The 6,502-nt window shown below is 41.9% G+C and overlaps 1 pseudogene; it reads right to left on the bottom strand.

The window, feature by feature from the left end:
- Positions 1-287: 287 nt before the first annotated feature.
- Positions 288-2,968, bottom strand: LOC119360778 (annotated as a pseudogene).
- Between the last annotated feature and the right edge of the window lie 3,534 nt (positions 2,969-6,502).

Here is a 6,502-nt window from a genome sequence, read left to right as displayed (position 1 = left end):
GTCATATTACCTTTTAAACCTTGTCTTTCTTCTTCTCAACTAATGAGATATTGAGATGAGGCAAATCTGTTGCCTCCTGTTTCAATTTTTTTCTTCTAAAGATGGCACCTGTGCATGCTACGGATAGTACATTGGAAGGAGTATACTTTTGCTGCGTGCACATGAACAGCATGGTTAGGTTGCAAAATAAGCTCTTGGTACCTTCCTAATGACCAATCAGTTGGCAACCTGCAGCCTGCTTATATGGTTGACAAGATCGCTGACTGTATGTACGCACAAGATCATGTATACAATATAAGTTACACGGAACAACCTGAGAAACGTGTGTGAAATTATGTTGTCAATGCTAACATGCCAACACCACTTCTCCTTTGTCATTTGTCACCAAGTCCGTTCGCATCATGTCATTTGAATGATATATATGTTTTTCTGAAAGCTGTTGAAAGTAACTATGGTGCATAGTAAAATGAAACTCCTCCCTCATCTAATGCAGCCCCATGGACGGATGCTTGCAATAGAAGTTCCAATGCTACTCCTACTCCACTACATATCGAACTCATGGTCACCAGCATTTCGTTACATCAAACGAAGCCTCGATCCATAGGTAAGTGTACACTAAATACATAGAAAGTGTTCCCTGCAAAAGATATACTGTATATAAATAATACTATATGCGTAGAAAAATAACACGATCTAGATCCTGCAGCTTCATCAACTGACCATGCCACCACCACCTGGCTGAAAACCACTATATACATCGAAGACGGAGAAAACAACCGTGAAATCTATCACCACGAACGGAAATAAGCACGAGGGAACGACCTGGGGAGGCGAGGCACAGACTAGTGTTCTTGTTGCCCTTGCCCATGTGGAGTGACACGGGCGGCCGAAGCGTAGGCAGCAGCGCGATCCTTACACCATCTTGTCAGCCGGCACACAAGAGAACCAAGATATACAAGTGCATGAAACAGCAAGAATCTGCAGGGGAAACATAGATACAGTTAGCCACCCGCAAAATAATAATAACAGATACTACAATTAGCGTACATAATCAAGATTTAGAAAAGCTGGAGCAATTCAAGCAGCCGTATTAAAATATACCGTAAAAACTTACAGTGGGGTTTGTATTAAAATATACCCGTAAAAACTAATTAACAATGTTCATTAAATTGACGTATATGTACAGAAAGCCCAAATCTAAATTATTGTCGACTAGCTGTACTAGTATACGATTTATACATAGATAGAATCCTCTAGCACCAGCTCGAAGGCGCTCAAAACTCTGTGGGGCGGAAGCGGAACAAGAGCGAGCTAGTGCGCCAACAAATTGCATGAACTGATGCTATGGATAGGCGTACGTGCTGCGTTTTGCATGTGCTTCCATTTGATCGTAGCGGAATTAAGTGTGAGGAAAGAAAACTCACAACGCCACGAGCACGCCGGCAACAAGTACCAGAATAATGACGATAAGTGCCACAACTCTTTGACGCTTGGGATCTGCCGGAATCAGCACGGCGTCTATGAGGTAGACGGCGAGATGGTCGTCGTCGACGACCGTCTTGGTGATCCTGGTCTTGTTACGTGACGACGGCGGCCACGAAGAAAGCATCAGCCTGCCTCTGTGGTGACGGATGGTGAGCATATCCTCCCCATCAAGCGTCGAGAACTCCCCGTGGACCCGGGTCACCCAGCTGAGCAGCTCCTCAGAGTAAGCCATCGTCAGGCCGTGGTACAGGAGAACCGCGACCTGCTCGTCGGCGGTGAGGTTATGGAACCTCGGCATGAACGCCCCCACCGCCTCGTCGTCAGGGCAGAGGATGGTGAGCCCCAGATCGCTGCCGATCTGCTCGCGGAACGCGTCGCCCACGCCGGCCGTCATGGCGAGTGGCCGGAGAAGGCGCGGCACCCGCCATCGGCTAAGAGCATCGTCAAAGCGTCCTCCGACGCCTCCGGTGGTTGCCCCTCGGCCCAAGCCTCCTCCGGCGCCTCGGGTGGTTGCCCCTGGCCCTGGGCGCAGGGGACGAGCAGGAGGAGAAGGATGCTGCAGGAGGCGAGTGCGGCTCCGGCGAGCGACGCCATTGTGCTTCTGCGGCCCCGAGAAGTGAGAACACTGAGGAGGATGGAGACGAGCAGGGGAAAAAGAGGGTTTTTGGACGGCGGCCGGCCTTCAACTCCAGACCCAGTGCCTACCCTATCGCAGCTACCTCGATTCCAATTCTCTTTCGACACTCAAAAGATGGTGTTGGTGAATGAATGCGCGTGGCTGGCTCTGCCTAGTATCACTGAAATGGTTGGCTTGGTGACTTTGCCACAGAGGATGTGTGTCTCTGATTGAGGAAATTGTACACCGATGGGTTTTACTTCGTGGGACTTTCCACGACACTTCGTTCGCGCTGAAATTTGACACGTCCTGGTATGTTTGCACACGTGAACTTGTTGCCAAAATTGAATTGCAGTGGATTTCGCTTTGAGCAATGATATTTAGCGCCTCGTGTTAAGTTTTTTTTTATTTTGTTTTTTTGCGAGTGAAATAATGCATTACTCAATCACAAGGTCCATACAATCAATCACTGTAGACTCCAACGCCTCCGAAGGCCCCGAACGGCCGAACCTAACCAAGTCATGGTTCTGCCTTCTAGACGAGCAAACTTAGCTAGACTATCATCAACTTTATTTTGAATACGATTGATATGAGTAATAGAAGAATCATGAAGGGACATAAGGTAACGAATCTCCTTAATAAGCGACGCGTGAATAGATCTATCCACCTCCTAACCTGTATCAGCTTCACTGCAACACTGAAGTCCATCTCCTTTGAGCAATTATATTCAGCGCCTCATGTTAAGTTGATTGAAGCAGACATAACTTTTTGAGATTATTTCACTTGCTGCATGTCGAGCAGGGCCACGCCGACGACCATCTTGCTCGCCTTGGCTTCTTCGTCGACGACACTCCTCTGGTAGCACATCGCTGCCGCATCAGCCGTCAGTCGTGACGTTGTTGCCGACCAAGTTCACACTCCCGTTCTTACGCACGAGTCCTTTGAACAGCCGCCCCTCGGCCGAGAGGACGACAAGGAGAAGAATTGCGGCGGAGGGGACAGCCCCGACGAGCGGCATCACGATTCTCCCACTCGGTCTCCGCCACTTATTGCAATGGGTAGGTCACTGGATCTCGAGTTGAAAGCGGCCCAAAAACCCTCTTTCTCCCTGCTCAGAACTGGATACACGGCGCGCTTCACCCACTTATTCGTTCCCGCGTGTGCTAGTCGTGTGTTTTCCGAAGCCGTGTATCCGGCACAGAGCAGACGGGGTAAAGAGGGCTTTTGCTCGGCTTTGCAGTAGCCAACTGCTCGGCCCGGCCCGGCAATAAATGGGCCTGGCACGACACGGCACACAGAGGCCTGTTTATAATTACATCGGAAAAATTCAGAATAAAAAGTTAGAAAAATAATAATAAATGAGGCAAAGTGTCATAGGGGATAAATATTACGGTCTTGCTAAATCGCAGGACGCTTGAAATTTCTTGAAATTTTTTGTGGCGTCAATCAATTCCGCTCATCATGATATCCAAGGTGGGGATGACGTGACATAGTTGGGTATGTCAATCCCAAAATCAGATATTAGGAAGCAAGGGAACTCGTTGTGATCAGTCATATTTGAGTGTGGGAATGAGGGGGTGGGCAGCCCTATTTACAACAAAAAATTTGAACTTCAATTTTGAAATTCTGCATAAAAGGGAGAAAATTGACCCTAACAGGCAAAAAAAAGGCCTAGACGGCCCACGTGCCCCCCCCCCCCCCCTCACCTCGGATTCAAATTTGAATCCCACACATGCCAAACGGGAAAAACCTGTTTGCCGCTTGCTGCGCCAAAATGTCGAGGCTACGCACATCGATCATTCTGGGTGGGCCAGCCCGTTAAGTATTTTTTAGGATTCTCGCTTTTGCGAACCTTCTAGGAGGTTCCACCCGACCTTTTTTGATTTTGGGAACCTTCTAGTAGGTTCCTGAACTGGTTAGTTTGTCTTTTGCCGTTTCTTTTTCTTTTTTTCGTTTTTCTTTGTCATTTTTTTTCTTATATCTGCCTTTTCCACTCTTTCTTTTTTCTTCTTATTTTCGGTTATGTTCTTTTTTAAGTTTAATTTTTTAACAAACATTCAGACATTAGATAAATATTCGAGTTTCTTATCTTTTGTTCATATATTGGAAAAATGTTCCTGTTTTCAAATTTGTTCAGCAATTGCAGAAAAGTTTGGAATTCTAGAATTTGTTCGATTTTTCTAGAAATGTTTGAAAATTTCAAAAATAATTAGAAGTTAAATATTTTGAAAAATGTATGTATTTTTTAGGGTTTTTTTTCAGAAATATGAAACATGTTTGGGAATTTTAAACAAATGTTCCTCTTTTCAAATTTGTTCACAGATTCAAAAAATGTTCTTGTTTCCAAAATTTGTTCATAAATTCAAAAATGGTCAGTGTTTTGAAGAAAATGTTCGTGTTTCCAATTTTGTTCCTGTTTCTAAAATATGTTTGCATTTTTTTAAAAATGTTGGCAATTTCAAAAAATGTTCTCATTTTCAATTTTGTTCATTTTTGAAAAAATCTTTGAGGTTCCCGAAAAAAATCCGTAATTTCAGAAACTGTTCCTTTTTAAAAAAAATCACAAATTACTTTTCCAATATTTATTTGCAAATTCAAAAAAATTGTTTCCCAAATTTCAACAAATGCTAAGGCTTTGAAAATTACGTATTTTTTGATAAATTTTCAGTTTTCAATACTTTTTGCGTTTTGCAAAAAATGTGCACATATTCAAAAAATTGTTCACCAATTTGAAGAATATTTTTGTTTTCAATTTATTCTTCCTGTTTAAAAAATGATTGAGATTCCGATAATGTTCTAAGTTTTTAATTTTTGTTCCCAAATTTGTAAGTGCTCGCATTTTTTTGAAAAAAATGTTCTTGTTTTCAATTTTGTTCCTTTTTTTATTCTCAATTTTTTTCGTGTTTTCACACAATGTTCTTTTTTTTTTAAAAAATCACAAATTATAAAGTGGTTGCGTTACAAAAAAATATTTACTTTTCCCATAAAGAAATTCACATTTGAAATTTCAAGAAGAAATATGATCTTTGTCGTGGCTTATATTTCATGCATGCCGGACTGACTTTCTTGACACGAAATCTCAGAAATTATAGTGGCTAGCTACTTGTTTGACTGGCGTGAGGTACCGTATTTTATCCGTCACTCACATTTTAGTTCATCGTAGTTTTGTGAACTCATATTTTAAGTTTTTGTCTCTACTGTTAGTTTCTTTAGGTTCGTGCTGCCAATTTAGCATAAGAATTAGCTAGTCATAACGGCTAGCTCATCACTTGCGTCAATATGAACATGCGGGTTCGATTCTCAGCACTGGCACTCCTTTTTCCTTTTCGCTATTTTTAACCTCGCGAACGTAGCGCACGCGCAACTTGGGCCAGCCCAAGTGAGCTGCTCCTGTGCGAAATGCCTACTCGTTGCCGCAACGAGCGGCATACAGGAGGTCCCTGCCAGACGGGCCGTCACAATGCTAAACGGGTCATATCGGGCCTCACAGACGGCCTCGCCTAGACGAGCGAGCACGACACACGATGTTTTGTGAGCCAGACACGATCTATTTAGTCCCGTTACGTGCCGGATGCGTGCTACCAGGCCGACCCACAATTCAGCGCGGATGGCCAGGTTTGTGGGGAGCTCCTATGTGCAGCTCGTTGCGGCGAATTGCCGAGCGAACGCATAGGGGCTGGAGGAGGTAGGAATCGAACCAGGAACCTCCTGTTACTTACGCACGAGCCCAGCCAATGGGCTACATAAGCTTTCTTGTTTTAATTTGGCGCGCGCAGCTAAAGGTAATGCAGATCCGAACATTATTTTAAGAAAAGTACTTTTTTTTATGCGAACACTTTTCAAATTTGAGAAGAAAAATTAAAAAAATATAATCGGAATTTACAGAACCAACACGAGTTTTAATTTTTTTTTGATAAATGCAAAAAAGTTTTTCGAAAATCTGAACAAGTATTTTAATAGTGATTTTTTTAAAAACATGAATATTTTTTAAAGGAGCACAAATTTTGAATTGTGAACAATTTTTTTTGTAAACATGCATTTTTTTGTAAACATGAACATTTTTAGAATTTTCGAACAAAATTTTCAAATGAGAACAATTTTAAAATAACAAACAAATTTTGAATTTTTAGAACAAATTGTAAAATGGAGAACAATTTCGAAAATCCCAAACAAATTTGATATGTGAACTATTTTTTAATACGTCAACAAAAATTTGTAAAATAAGAACATTTTTTGAAATTTGTGAAAAAAATTTTAATACAGGATTTTTTTGAAATCCATGTCATTATTTTCAAATTTCTCAAAAAATGAAAAAAGTAATTCGAACAATTTTTGAAAAAATAGGAATATTTTCTAAAACTTCGGAACAAAAATTTTGAAACTAGAAACATTTTTTGAATT

Source organism: Triticum dicoccoides, chromosome 2B (assembly GCF_002162155.2).
Source record: "Triticum dicoccoides isolate Atlit2015 ecotype Zavitan chromosome 2B, WEW_v2.0, whole genome shotgun sequence".
Classification (NCBI taxonomy): Eukaryota; Viridiplantae; Streptophyta; class Magnoliopsida; order Poales; family Poaceae; genus Triticum; species Triticum dicoccoides.
This window is presented reverse-complemented; position numbering and strand designations above follow the sequence as displayed.